Here is a 16,204-nt window from a genome sequence, read left to right on the forward strand (position 1 = left end):
CGTTTGTTGGGACGACTACTAGCTTTGGGCCTCGGCGTTTACACACAACACACTGCGAATGGCCACCTCCAGCTGATGGTATAGGCAGTGCGATACTTGGCGGAGATTTACATGGATGACATCTAGCATATTTTGTTGGAGGGACGTACTCCGTGTCATCATTATTTAATTCAGATATTGTAGTTTGTATGGGGCATCTTACATTTGTGTCAATTTCTCGAGAGCATCGTATTCTGCATTTATTACATATAACACTGTTAGTGTGATTAATTTTGTCCTGTTCAATGAAAAACTTCTGTTGTAAACATTTACGCAGTGATTTATTGTTGGGTCCTATGAGTTTCCGCCTGTTTCTGGTTTTTGGTCTCTTTGAACACAACATGCAAGTATAGTTTCTGGGCGTGTCATTCTTTGAAAATTAGAAATGGAAATATTTAAACAGATAGCATGAGGTAAATCAGAATAACATACAGAATATCCAAAGTGTGATTTAAACATGTTAAAATTATAAAATACAATATCGTAAAATGTTTTAGCCTGAGAATATCATGGTGCGTATGTTGTCTGCGCACGTGTGTGTGTGTGTTTACGTTTTTGTTAATTTTCATGCAAATTCCATCACGAAATATCAGTTTTAAAATATACTATATTCAACCCTCATTGTTTATATACTTAATTACCGTTTAACGATTACACGGACAAAAGTGTTTAAGTCAGTATCAAAATTACGGATAGTTAATAATAATAAATAAATCTTAAAGTCTTCATATATTAGAAAATTACAACCTAAAACATGAATACAAAGATGTAACGGATAAATATTAATGGGACAGCAAACCACCACCCCTATAACAACACACACACACAAAAGACAAACAGAGGGAAACATATAATGTTCAACAAAATAATGTCTACTCAATATGTAAACCTCTAAGTCTTCTCGAAATGTAGATAATGCATGCTCTCATCAAGATACGTTTATCATAATTACTAGAAGTTAAAACACGCAGTCAATTTATCTTAACCCTAGACTCACCTTAAGGTCATGAGTTCCTATCAGGAACCGACATATTCCTTTCACCCAGCATACACTTGCATTGTTTAAGCCAGCTTAAAATCTGTTGAAAAAAATGAAGATTATCAAAATAATGTATACTTATTTTGAACTAAATATGACAGGGTATTAAGTAAACATTTTATGTTGAGAAAGTTTATTAAAATTACTATAAAAATATTAATAACCATTTCTCAATTTAAAGATAAAAGATTATTACTTCTTTAGCCTGTCATAATCTTTTATCTTTAAATTGAGAAATGGTTATTAATATAACTGTCAAAAAGTAGTCTTTTTGTTTCTGTGCCTGATAATACAATGTTATCAATTAATCATCATTCAAACATAGGTTTAAACTGTTTATTCGAGCACAAATGCTTTAAGACATGAATCAGTTAAAAATAAGGAATACCTTATTAAGGGACCATTAAGTATGTAAGTGACAACTGCTAGTACATACTGGTGAAGTACAATGTCTCTATTCAAAATACCATGTATACTGCTCTTCAGTAAATATCTATAAAAAAACTTCATCATTCAAAATCATTCTTTAACACGTTATGACAATATTAAAAAAGTATTTATGCATTTATGCCCAAAAAAAACCTGCGAACCTGGCATCTCCGTACTGCCAGCATGACTACCTTATTTTTTTTTACCTTATCCTCACGACTATCCCGTCAACTGTTTGTAACACGTTAATTTATAGGTACTTAAATTCAACAGTACGTTAGAAAAGTTTCTTCAGCATACGACACCTAAGAAACTATAATACTGTTTTAACATAAACTTCAAATTGTAGGATAAATTGTGATCTTTTCACTGTTTGTTTTTATGTATATATTCATAATATAACGTTATAGAAAAGAAACACACAAAACTTTCCTAGTACAAGTAGTTTTCATACCCCGTAAATTTCTTTTCTTTTTCATTGCCCGGCAATATTATTGATATTCAACTGTAAAATAAGGACATTTCTGGTAAAAATACCAATTCATTTTTGGTATAATTTAGTTTTCAAACGGATTGATGTAAGCTTTTTAAGTTGAAATGATCGTGCAAATACTACCATGAGAAGATTAATATTTTAAATATGATAAACTGTACGGAACCCCGCATATTTCTGTTGAGATAAATTGATAAGTAAAATAATCAAGGTACCCTTTTGAATTACAACCGAAATTAATAATCCTTTGACAGCTCTTCTCTAAAGTTGAGCTAAGTAGATCGGGTCTAAAGTACTGCTGGTAACTATAGACGCTTTCCTTTTGTGGTTGTCCTGAAAGATGTCTTCAATAATGTCAATAATCTGAACCGGTTTTTTCTAAATTTCCGAAACTACTTCTTTATGATCATGTTATATATATAAAGTGATCAGACAAACTAAATATTTTACATGTCGCAAATCAATTAATTTAATGTAAAATTAAGTTCTATACTGATTTTTTAAAAATTTTATTTCTGTTTTTTTTAAATTTTATTTCTGTTTTTTTTTTTCTATTTTTTATCGGTCATCGTTTGACAACATGCCCTGGCCCCAAGTTTGTGTCTCTATTCGATCCACAGTCATTTCAATAATAAACCATGGAAAATACTAAGAAGACTAAAAAAGGTTTAAAAACAATCCACTTTGAGATGCATAATATTAATTTGCATCACATGGAAGTTATAAGTTGTATTTGCGAGTAAACTGGTTATCTGAAAGGGGTATAACGTCAGGTGTTCAATGCCTCCCGAGAAGAAACGATTCCGCTTTTGACAAAAAATTCATACCCTCCACAGGCATGTGCCAAAAAAATATTTTGCTACTATTTTGTTTGTTTATAGTTCCGTTTATCGTTTAAAGGAAATTTTGGCACATGCCTGCGGAGGGTACGAATTCTCGTTAAATGTACTGAAAATCTTTGTATTCTAAGCAATAATTACAAATCATGGCGTTTTCGAGGTTCTATTGTGACGTCACGGAACGTGATTTTTGCCGAAAATAACATGTTTTCTGAAAACACTTTACAATGATTATTTTAGTTGGTAATATGTAACTGTGAAGGAACTTCGTTTTTTTGTGAAAATTGGGGCCGATTTTAGCCCTTATTGCCCCTACTCCTTTGATTGCTAGTTGCTTGCGTAACGTCACTTCACATATAACTCGATTAGGACTAGTAATGAATAAGTAATACCAATTTTTTAATTGAAATGTGTACTATTTGTTTCAAGACTTTCTTTTTCAAAGTTCCGTAATGCTTTACTTTGCATAGTGTGCAATATAATAAAAGGAAAATACAGTAAGAACTCATCAAAGATACCAGGCTTATATATTTGTATGCACCTGTTCTAAGTCAGGAGCCTGTTGTCCAGTGGTTGTCGTTTTTTTTGTTTTTTTGGTGTGGTTCATAAGTGTTTCTCGTTCCTCGTTTTTTATTTAGATTGGTCCGTTGGTTTTCCTGTCTGAATTGTTTAACACTAGTCATTGTGTGCCCTTTATAGCTTGCTGTTCGGTGTGAGCCAAGGCTCCGTGTTGCAGGCAGTACTTTGACCTATAATTGTTTACTTTTTATACATTGTGACTTGGATGAAGAGTTGTCTCATTGGCACTTCTTATCTATATTTATAGTTTTAAGTACATTAATTTCGTTTACAAAAAACTGATGAGGTACATTCCGTAGAGAAAAATAACATTGTGAACTTTGGTCCACTAAAATACAACCCGTTCATTTGTATCATTTTTAATAACATTTTGGAAAGAAAAATAACTGTCGCACACTCATGTTAAAATATTAATCTTTTCCTTTTTGTTATTAAGTAAAAAGGTATGATTGAACGGTTTGTCCTTTATTTCTTAAAGGTTATAAAAATAGTAATATATATTTATGATCTAGTACTAGCCACTTTAAACCAAAATTGCAGGTTTTTCATCAACAGGTAGAAAACATAATGCGAAACTGCAGCTTATCACCCTTGGCGTCTTATTCCTTTCAAAATATTCAAATTGCTATCAAGATGGCGGCCATCCAAGACAATCGTCGGTGTCAAATGATGATTTAAAAACTTTTAAGACAGAAAATAACATGTTTTGTTGGCAATCATTTAGTATGTACTGTAAGTACCGATTTGGGATTTTTTTCGTAAATATTCTGTGCTACCATCGCAATAAATTGACTACACTCGGCAAAACATTAAATTTATATTCACTTACTCTGGCGGTTGATAAATACAGTGTATGTAATTATAATGTTAAAACAATGTTGTAATTGAACATACTATCTATGATGTTTCCTTAAAATATTCAATAGTGCAACCACGTTAAAATGTAAATTTTTGCCTTTGTCATTTTTATATGATAATGTTTTATTCTACTATTTATTTCTTCTTAAAATAGCGCTACATTTTGAACGGAATAGGACATATTTTCACCATAGGTTATGCATTTTTGTATTAGTTGTTACCAGATTCAAACCTTGACATGCGTTCAAGATGCAGCAATATTCAAGACATAAATTTGTTTTCTGTTTTACATAGATTTAGTGGTATTAGTATTCACTGACTTACATTGTTTTTTTCAGTTTGTATGGGTATTTTCGCAATCTTGGAAAATTGTATGAAACAAAGGGATATTTGAATGAATAAGAAATTTTAAAACATATTTTTAAATGATTCATAAGACCTTAAATTGAAGGACAAAAACTGCGATTTTATCTTATTATTAACATCACACAAACAGGACGGATCGTTAAATGGTGAATATACATTCAGTGCTGTGTAAGCTTTTGCTCTGTGTTGAAGGTTTTGTTGTGAATTAGAGCTGAGTTGCTTTTTTGTTTTGTCAAGTCTCAGTACGTGTTGGGAATTTTTGTCATGTCCCTTCTTTAAATAAATACAGAAAATGAAGATTTTTAGTTTTTAAAAGATATTATTATGCGCTATATTTATACAAACGTGTAATTGTTTAGGTACAAAAATGATAGTATAAATTGATATATAAACGATAGTGTAAATTTAGAAAATTAATAATTTTAATTTTCGAATGTACCAAATCATATCCATCATCAACGGGGGATTTCTCACCATTTACATTGTCAATATTAACATTTCTAAAGGGTAAGTCTGAAATACCAAGCTTACACAGATACAAGCACCAGAGAAGGTAATGGATTACAGAGGAATCTTTATCATGGGTTTCCTTGTCTGCATTATAATGGTAAAATCATACAGTTTTGATGTAAGTAGCTTATTGTTTATACTTTTGCAATTTTGTTTGACCCTTGTATTAAATTCAATACTGGTATGTACACACGCATTCTGAGTACTCCAGAGGGCCGTTCAATGTACAGTTTTTTTCAAAAATTTCGACTTGTGGACATTGTAGCTAAAACATCAAAATAAAACAGAATTTTTTTGTCTGGTTTTTGTACAGGAATCCGAAATATAAACATAAAAATATTTCTTAGTAGAATTATGATATTTAAATATTACATTTGCACGAGAAAAATTATGACAAGATGCAATTATATGAATGAAGCTAAGACAACCGTACGAAAAAGACACACACATAACAGATAAAATGTTATTATCACACGCATGATATTACAGATGGTTTGATTTCCAAAAGGTTAAGTCGCTAATCAAAATAGTCTAAATGCAGAACAACAACTCACAAAATACAAAGATAAAAATAAGGGGACGGAAAGGGACAAACATATCGACAGAAAACACCATAATCAAAATAATACAAAACGAAAAGATCATCATGCTCAACAAAAACAAAACAATGTCAATCAGACTCAACATAAACAAAACGCAACTTCAACCATACTCAACAAAACCAACAAAATGTTAATCACACTCAACATAAATAAAACGAAAGTCAACCATACTCAACAAAACATAAAGAAACGTCAACAATACTCAACAACAAAAACAGGACACACACACATTTGATGTGTTATTGTACAGATTAAAAATACTCAATTTACAGGTAAATTATTTCTTGAAACTTAAATTCCATTTAAAAAAGGTGTTTGAATACCATTGTGTTGTTCATAACAAGAAAACAAAAAGTATGAAGTCATATCTGGTGAATATTCAGGTATAAACAAAGGGGATTTGTGTAAGCAAACAAGAAAATAACAGGAGTCATCAGTATCAAAGATATTCCGTATAAAAAATAGTATCTATTACATGGATTGCGTCCTTTAAACTTTGATAGAGATTATCATGACTATTTTTCCGATATCCTATGTTCAATATTTAAAATATTGGGTATAAAAGGCAATGATTCTGATATGATTTACATATCTACAAAAAAAGGACTGTAATTGGTCCTTTTCAATTTTTCCTTGGTTTCTCCTTCGACAGACCATGTTAGAAGTAAACTAGTACATTACATATGGAAAAAACACAAATAACATTATTGGCCTAATCAATGTCAAATAGATTTTATCAAAACAATAAAGTGATACAGAACATTTACCACAGGTCGACTAATATTCGGTTCTGAAAGAAACATACATGTAACAAATGTGAAAGAGAAAGTAGCTTCTCCTATTTTAAAACCTCGTCAGTTGTTATCTTCTCAAAAACATGTATTATTATCACTCTTTTAATATGAACATACAATTTTATTGACGTTATAGTTTTAAGCACTTGCTTTACATTACTGAAATATGAATTATTTATCAAATCAATTAAGGATTTAACAAAACATGATACACAAATCAGTTATGTACAATTATACAGATTAAATGCAATTATCTTATAGACAAATTTCCGTTGAAAAGCCTTTACTCGTTCAAATGAATCAGAGTTTCTGTTTCTTTTAAAAATATCTGATCTGCATTTAAAATATCAAAGTAGCGGAGAAGAAGCTCTGCATTGCTTATCATGCACTTTTTAATTGAAGGTCAAAGCAGTTTCGTTGCATAGATCATTTTGAATGTAATGATGCATGTAACCAGGTGTAGTCTCTATCAGACGAAATGCACAAATAGAATAGAATGAAATGATGTATGAAATGATGTTTCGGTGAACCACTATTCATACGAAGTCTTACATGAAGAACCTGACACAAGCTAGTTTCAGTATCATGTTAGAACATTTACAACAGATGGATGACTAGACGATAGCAAATAGGAAGAGTTGGAACATCAATGTTTTTTATTCATTTTCAATACCAATTTGTTCGATTTCACGACTGATAATTCTATTTCAGACCAATTACAGACCTGCGAAAAACATTTTTCACGACGAATACAGAAGAATGAATACACAACAACAACCCCCATTAAAGTTAAACCAAATCCTTCAAGCGTATTATAAAAAGGTATGTGTATAACTTATTGTCTGCTTAATCAAATTTAACATTGAATTTTAAACATTTTTTTTTATACATCTCTGGTTTCCAAATATTTTGATTTGGCGTTCCTTATACTGTGTTATTTTCACTTTTAAAAAAAAACAGAAGTCAAGCTGACTATTTACTAATTAGTTTTAATTAACGTTTCACTCGAGCTATCTTAGATGTCACGACTTACTGAAAAAAACGGGCTTTTACGCTTGACATGGCCTCCAAGGTATTGTAATAGTTTCACTACTGGGACATAGATATTTTTAAATAACTTTATCAACTTTCTGTCAAAATGTCTTTAATCGTGAATTTCGTTTTTTTGTGATTTTTGAGAATGCGTTTGTTTGTTATCTTGTGAATCTTATGGTTTATGGTTTTCGATATTACCAAACAAAAACTCAAATAAAAAGTAATTGGATATGGACGTCATTATTGCTTGGAGTGCATGATCCAAACGAGACGATAGGAAGGGGAAACCAATGTAAACATAATTCGTAGATAGACGACTAACACTATGACTACATGACTACAAGAAAAATACAAACAAACGACAGTACACAAATAACTAATTGGACTAAAGATTGAACAAAATAAATGAAAGTAACACTCCATGAATTCCCTGCGTCCGAAGCGCTTTCGTGGATTTACTCTCATCAGAAACGCTCATACCCAAACATATCATAGCTAGGGATGTATAAATAACAGTCCTACAAAAGTGGTATCGACCCCGTGCTAGTAACTGAAAAAATCACTTTATAAATTTCATTTGTCCGATTGGCTTTTCTAGATGTACAATGTACATTCATCATGAACGACAAAACCCAAATATTTTAAAACCAGGGGCGTATAAAAACGTAAAAACTTTCTTCGCTATTTGACCAAAAATTACTTTACAAATTAGCCAAATTTATCTCAGGTCAAAACCTTTTCCAACTGATCTTTTCACACAGAACGTTGAAATTCGATTCGCCAGTTGTTTAGTTTTCACTTAAAGATTTTTTAATGCTTAAGGATGAGTTATTTGCGTCATATAACTAGCTATATCATATACCAAGTGAAGTTTTGTTTTTATAAACCAATTACTATTTACAAACACGTTGAAAATAGCAAACATATAAATATGTATAGTTATTCAGATCAGTAAATAATTCTTTATCATTAACTTAAGATATCTATACATAAAAAGCTGGCACATATACCACTGTTTCTTTCATCAGCAAGTAAATGACATTAGTGACATTAAAAAGCACTGATGTATAAGAAGATAAATGTGGTCATTTGTTTTGTAGGGTGTACAGGACAAATACAAGAGATGGTCAGAATGCAGTCCAACAGGATGTTAAAAGTAACAACCATAAAGAAAAAACAATTTAACTTAATGAATTATTAAAAAGACAAATAACAACAGTAGTCTGTTATTTTTTTAATGAATCTAATAGTACATTTGTGATAGAGTTTGTTTTAAAACATTTTGCGTATCGTTGCGTCATTTGATACCTTACTTTCAAGAGAAAAAGAAAAATACAAAGTTCATAGATCTGGCATCAATACCAACAATTTCCTGAAGGGAAAAAATAGAAGTTATGAGGTTCATTAATATGGACAGGCACACAAACATGGATAACTTTTTTTGGACGTAATATTCCCATTTTTTTTTAATAAATGTAAAAGCTAAAGTAACATAGAAAAATATACAATAACGATAAACAACAAATAAGGGTAACAATTTTATGAAACTTGTATAGCAGACAACTAAAACACAGGTACAAAAAAAAACAATGCTCAATTTTACTGTTTCAAAGAATGCTCGCAGTTATTAAAGGCAAGCTCACAGTATCTTAACTACTCTCTTGTCTTATTTCGGCGGCAGTACTGCGAAGTAAATTACATACAGATAGATAGTGTAGGAACACTAGATCTTGTGCATTGCAGGAAACAATTGAACTTAATTCCAATACTGTGAAAGGAAACGTGAACACTTGATTCATATTTCAGCTATAATAAATATACTTGCGAATTGATATCACTCACAAAAAATGTGACTAAACACCGATGGTACTACGATAGACTAATCACCGATGTTACTACGATAGACTAATCACCGATGTTATACTAATCACCGATGTTACTACGATAGATTAATCACCGATGTTACTACGATAGACTAATCACCGATGTTACTACGATAGACTAATCACCAATGTTACTAAGATAGACTAATCACCGATGTTACTACGATAGACTAATCACCGATGTTACTACGATAGACTAACCACCGATGTTACTACGATAGAATTGGCTGTTTTTTAGAACCCCTTTGGTCAGATAGATCCTAAAGTTTTCAAATACTTATAAATCCCTGGCTTTTAAATTTTTGTTTTGAGTGTTTCTGATGAAAATTGATCAAGAAAAGCGGTTCGGACGCACCAAATTAATATCATGTGAGACGGGTGAGCCTAGTTTAAAAGTAACTATTTACCTTTCCGCGGCATCCGAGTGTAGTACTTCCCTTGTGTTGCTCATCCTTTAGATTTTCATATAGTTTTGAGCCTGTTTTTTTATCATTATTGTCCTCGCTTTTCATTTTGTCATGGTATTGTCTGTTTTAATTGTCTTAATATAGTTTGTAATGCTCTTTTGGTACATGTAACTTCTTTATTTCCCCTTTTTACATGAAAAATCTCTATTTTATGATAATATAAGAAATACTATAAACTAAGATTAATTTGAAAAGTGTTTTTGAAGAAAACTTTTTCAGTGTTGCTCAAACAAATAAAACGTTGAACAGAAGTATACGTAGTTATTTCGTTAGAATAAGGTACAAAAGGTTAACAAATATTTACAAAGAAAAAAGTTTCCCACCTGCATCTCTTAAATATTTCTTAATTAATACTGATTTTTCTTAATTGTGGATGTCGTATATATTGCTAGTGAATCTTCTCACACTCAAGTAAAGTATTTCCTGCTTAACTGATATACATTTGTTTGCAATTGATGCAGTAAATATGTGTTAAAAAAGAATAGAGAATAATAGGGTGTTAGAAAATATAAATAATAATCAATATCTGAAAATAAATAAAAATATGTAAAACAAATATTGATTACAGAAAAGATTAACAGAATAACAGCTTTCTGTACATAAAATCAATTATTGATCATAGAAGAAAGTGTGAAAATGATCGAACTTTTTGGACATAACGTCGTATACATAACACCATAGTACCCAAATTGCACCCATTTAGCAAAAATGGCAGCAGATATCTTACAAGTTTTGTTAGAGACTAAACAATTTGTATTTTCATGATTTGACATTATGCACGTCCTTTTATATACATAGATAAATATATTCAAATATACACAAAATGTTCACAGTATATATCAACATACTATGAAGTATTCACTGTGAAAAGTCAAATCTACGGAAACTTCGCCATGCGACGTCCACAAAATGTCAACTTTTAAAAATGGGCAACTAAAATATGTTACAGGCATCCATTAAAAAAATGCATAGTAAGCATAGACTATTGTCAGATTGTTCTTAATATTTGGAGAAATAAAACAAAACATCGGATATTCGATTCTTACGGATGTGAATTAAAGCATAGATGCAAATTGGGTTTCAACAGTGAGAAAAACCTCATACCGTATAGTCGGCTATAAAAGGCCACGACATGAAAAATATGAAACAATTCAATTGAGAAAACTGACGGCCTAATTTATAACAAAACAATTTACGAAAGACAAATATGACAGACATGAACCAACGACAACACCTGAACTACAGCCTCCTAACTTGGTACAAGCACATAAAGAATGTGGCGGGGTTAAACATAATTGTGAGCGCTCAATCCTCCCCCTAACCTGGGACAGTGGTGTAACAACACAACATAAGAACAAACTATAAAAATCAGTTGAAAAAGGCTTAACTCAGTCAGATCGATACAAAGAAAAACATCAAACAATAACACAGACAGGACGTGGCAGGGTATACATTTATTGAAACCATGTTCTGTAATAACAAAACAAAAAATAGGGGGCACATTTGATAAATTTGTTTTAACAGTTTGTTTGGGGTTTTTTTTAACGATAAGGATGCTCTAGCATAAAGTATACAAGCAAATATGCCACTTGATTACAACACATTGAGACAAGTAAAACGGGTTAATTAGATATCACTTTAATTAAAGTACTTCCGTAAGGCTAAGAGATTTATCTGATCTCTTGTAAAAGTGGCTTTGTAAATACAGATTAAAGTCGACAAATAACCAACTTTTCTTATCAATTAGTTCCGTCTGTTGGTCATAGACCAATGTCACAGTTGATATGTCTATCATATTCATCAAACAGAAACCAAATCAATACACGATTTAAATGAATATAATCTTTAAAATGGGAACAACCATGTGTCTTTCATCTATGACAATAATGTTAAAGGCGATGACCTTGACCCTTTCTTTTCTACTGATTTTGTTTCTTGTCAAAACTCCATGATACTTCACATTTTTCTCACGTTCTAGAAATTCACATTTATCCAACACGCGTCACGTGTACATCCCGTACAACTTTATTTATGATTTTTGAAGAAATTTTTCATGTTAATTGTGTTAAGTATATTTTTGAAATCTGGGAACAATTTTTGCAGATAAATTTAATAATTGATTATAGTAGCAATTGTAAAATTATCGTTTTCGAACATAGTTTTACATATTAGATTTTTTTCAATGAATAAGTTTTATGCGATTTGTCGGATGGGTGTTGTGATCATTTGGAAAATTATTATCAGCAGGCCATTTATTGAAATGTTCTTTATTAAAACAAAAAGGGGGGGGGGGTCACTTTTTATGATTTTTGTTTCTAGATGATGTGAATGATCTAGCATTAAGTATACAAGCAAATATACCATTTCTTTACAATACAGTCATTGGAAACAAAAATGAGAGGCGAAAGATACCAAAGGGACATTCAAACGCACAAGTTGAAAATAAACTGACAATGCTATGGCAAAAAAAAAAAAAAAGACCAAAAGACAAACAACAGTACACAAAACACAACATAGAAAACTAAAGACTGAGCAACACGAACCCCTACAAAAACCGGCAGAGATCTCAGGTGCTCCGAAGGGTAAGCAGATTCTGCTCGACTTCTGGCACCGGTCGTGTTGCTCATGTAATTAAGTACAAACCCGGTGATAAGTCTAATTTGATAGGTCACATTGGGGGGAAAAGATGACGGAATTGTGGTTACGACAATTGGAATATATCCGTCGTTATCTGTGAAACAGATATTTCATTACGGTCAACCAAATCGTGATGCCATAAAATTTACGAATGGGATGATTTCAACTTCACCACTTGGAACTCTTGGTTTAATAGCTTCCTTGTGAGCAGCAACCCTCTATCAAGGAAAATCAAAAAAATAGCTCTGGAATATCGTTTCTACTGGGAAAGATATATATATACTCCATATGCATGCGTTGCTGGAATGTTGCTACATAGAAATAGAAAGTTCACAATTGGGTGCGAGTAAATTGAATATAACTTTAATTTAAGTACTTCCGTTTTGGCTTAGAGATTTATCTGATCTCTTGTAACAATGGCTTTGTCAATCAGAAATAAGTCTACAAATAACCGACTTTCCATATCAATATGTTCCATCTGTTGGTCGTAGACAAATGTCACAGTATATATGTCTATAGATACACATGTTGTTATTCTACTGTATAATCAAACGGTCAAGGACAGAATGAATACACGATTTGATTAGGTATAATTCATAAAATGGGAACAATTGTGTGTCTCTCATCTAAGACAATAATGTTAAAGGCGATGACCTGGTCCACTTTCTTTTCACAAACCTTGAACATTATTTAACTTGAGGCCACTGAATTTGTTTCGTGTCAAAACTCCGTGATAATTCACATTGTTTTCACATAAGAAATTCACATGTATCTAACACGCGACACATGTTACATCCCGTACAAATTTAACGGGTTTTTTTTTAAGAAATGTTTCATGTTAATTGTGAATAAAATCTTTTTAACTATCAGAAATCTGGGACCAACATATAGATATTGGTCTCAGCAGAAATATACCGGTAATGTGTAGTCATCACTCGTCGTCGTTCATCGTATACGTTATTCTAAGATATTATCCTTGGTGTAATTTAAAGCAAACTTGACGTAATTTGTCTTTTAACAGGATATCAAAATATAGTTTGAGATTAATAGTTTTGGCCAATCAACCTTGATGGCAGCTGTGGCTACAAATAGAACATACGGGTATACGGGTGCAATGCTCGCCAAGTAATATTCTAATATCTAATATATCTTTATAGTAGATATAGAAAAGTTGTAGGGCCATAAGTATCAAGTGTTTAGATCTCTGAAGGGATGTTATGCTGCTTTAAGAAGCCATGATAGCCTATCAGTCGATGTCGTTTGACGGGATCGCCACCAAGACGTCGATATACTTTGAACTTGCAGCAACACATTCTGAATTCAGTTGGATGAGTGTTAAGGGCAAACTTGGGTCCTTTTTATTGATTATCAATGTCCGCTATTTGAGCTGTGCATGTAGCAATTAAAGTGGAGATGAGGTATAACAGATGAGCCTTTAGACAAGCAATTCTCTTACAACAGTCAGTTCTGTAGCATTATTGATTAAACCAAGGACTTTGGTGGTATAAAAATCACTGAGTAAACCGTCGAGAAAAATAATTTTATTTAGATTCGGGAAATTGACAAACATTATACACATAAGTTCTGATTAGTTTTTCATCGAATATAAAAAAAAAATACAGTAACAAATGAACAAAGAATGCAGTATGCATATAAAAAGACAAAACACTAAAAGCTCTAAAAACGATAATATTTAAAGATTTGCAACTAAATTTGGTCAATACTAATTTATACGGTTGTTTTGTAATTACTAAAAATTAAATGGGTATAATTTGTCTGGTTATCACATAGAAATTCAGGCAGAACACGGCATAACAAAAAAGGCGTGTAAATAAAGACAAGCGTATAAGAATATGATTCATTTCATCTAAGTTGTTTGTGGACCTCCAGAGTCGGTGCCCCTGATGCAAACGCCCCTATGTGTACCGACTGTTGGTTGACTAGCTAGCATAATGAAATCAACAATTCAAATTAAGTTGCAAGCTAGTTAGTTAGCGAACATAAACATGCTTGAACATGTATCAAAAAGTAAAATAAGTTACAAACAGAGCAACAGCAGTCAGAACCAATACAGGACTGAACAACAGATGTAAAGTGTGTGAAGCTGTTTTCAGTCTTAAAGTGGTACGTTAAACAATTCCATAGAGATGCAGTGGTGAAAGGAAAAGATTTCTTACTATATATGTGATAGTTCGAATTTATGGTATTTCTAGGATGTAAATTTATCCTAAAGAACATTCTGAAGCAACTTCTGTAAATATAAAGGATCCAAATTATTTCAAAATGTAAAGATCGCAAGGGCCATTGTTCCCGCGATGCGTCTTACTTGTTGGTTTGGAACATTTACATTCTCAAGACGAGTTTCAGAGGATGATATGAACTCGTTATAGACGAATCTTAACGCCCTTTCTTGTGTTTTCCCCCATTTTTTAGAATGTATCTGTGTACAAAAATGCCAAGCCAAAGGGCAAAAATTAAAATAAAAAAAATGAAGATATGGAAAATTGTTATTTTGTTTCGCTTGGTTAGATAAAAAATTATGATCTTGGAAACACTCAGCTGTTGTGGATCATTTCTATACAAGTTCCTTATATATGCATCAAATTGGTAGTCTACATCAACTCCAAGTAATTTGACAGTTTTTTCATATGACAAAATATTTTGCTGAAGTTCAATGGATGTTTTTTTTTATAAAACCTCTGTTAACCCTATAGCTAGAACCTGAAATTTATCAGGATTTGTCACCAACTTATTTTCATTCAATCACTCAATCAGCACTTACAATTGTAACACCCAACTTGTAATGTATATATAACTGCCATAAATCAGGACTGTTGAAAGACAGGATATTGTGGTCGGTATATCTATACAAGGTTCTCTGTTTAACACAATAAAAAAAAATCGTTTATGTAGATGCACTGAACAAAAGGGTCCCATTTTTGGATGGCAGCCAAGATACTCGCAAAATAAATGTGGATTCGAAAATGAATATTTTGGCTTGGTAAGAGCTGAAAATATATAACCTTGCAAATGACAGGATGAAAAAGAATATTCTGCAACAAAAAATGCAGGAAACGTGTACAAAAGTGAAAATTAATTTTCGCGCGGAAAAAAACTTTTGTCGGTGTAGCAACACGGATGAAAAAGATTGGTCAATCAGTAAAAAGTCCTACTGCTCCCTCCCCCCCCCCCCCCCCCCCCCCCCCCAAAAAAAAATATCACGTAGCCGTCCCCTTACAAATAAATTGAGTTTAAATAGAGGCATATCAAAAAGTAAGATTTATTTTATTTAAAAGTATTTAGAAAAAAATAACAGCCGAAGAAACCGATCAGGCCGATTGACGGTTACCTTTAACTATCAATGGGCCGATCGTGCCGATTGACGTTGCCTTAAACTGCTTAAAGGCCGATTTAGGGGTTCTTTAACTGCCAATGGGCCGATATGGCCGATGATTAAGGTTAATTCTAATATGACGTGCTTCTTTCGCTTTGTAAACCACACCGTGATAAAGTTCTCGATATATCTATACTTAGCGCAGACTCAGAGATGTGCATATTGGTGGCTGTTACTATTTACCTCCCACGTAAATCCACATGTATCGTAACCTATGTGCAAACACTATGTCGATTTCGT

At 32.1% G+C, this 16,204-nt stretch overlaps 1 long non-coding RNA gene across 1 annotated transcript in view; it reads left to right on the forward strand.

Moving 5' to 3' along the window:
* The window catches only part of LOC127725373 (uncharacterized), a 40,290-nt gene extending 31,489 nt beyond the window's left edge, over positions 1-8,801 (forward strand). The window contains exons 2-3 of the long non-coding RNA XR_007992969.1: positions 7,260-7,370; positions 8,684-8,801. This is a non-coding gene — a long non-coding RNA (uncharacterized LOC127725373). The remainder of the gene's footprint in view (positions 1-7,259; positions 7,371-8,683) is intronic.
* Positions 8,802-16,204: the final 7,403 nt, after the last annotated feature.

This window comes from Mytilus californianus, unplaced genomic scaffold (genome assembly GCF_021869535.1).
Source record: "Mytilus californianus isolate M0D057914Y unplaced genomic scaffold, xbMytCali1.0.p SCAF_15, whole genome shotgun sequence".
Lineage (NCBI taxonomy): Eukaryota > Metazoa > Mollusca > Bivalvia > Mytilida > Mytilidae > Mytilus > Mytilus californianus.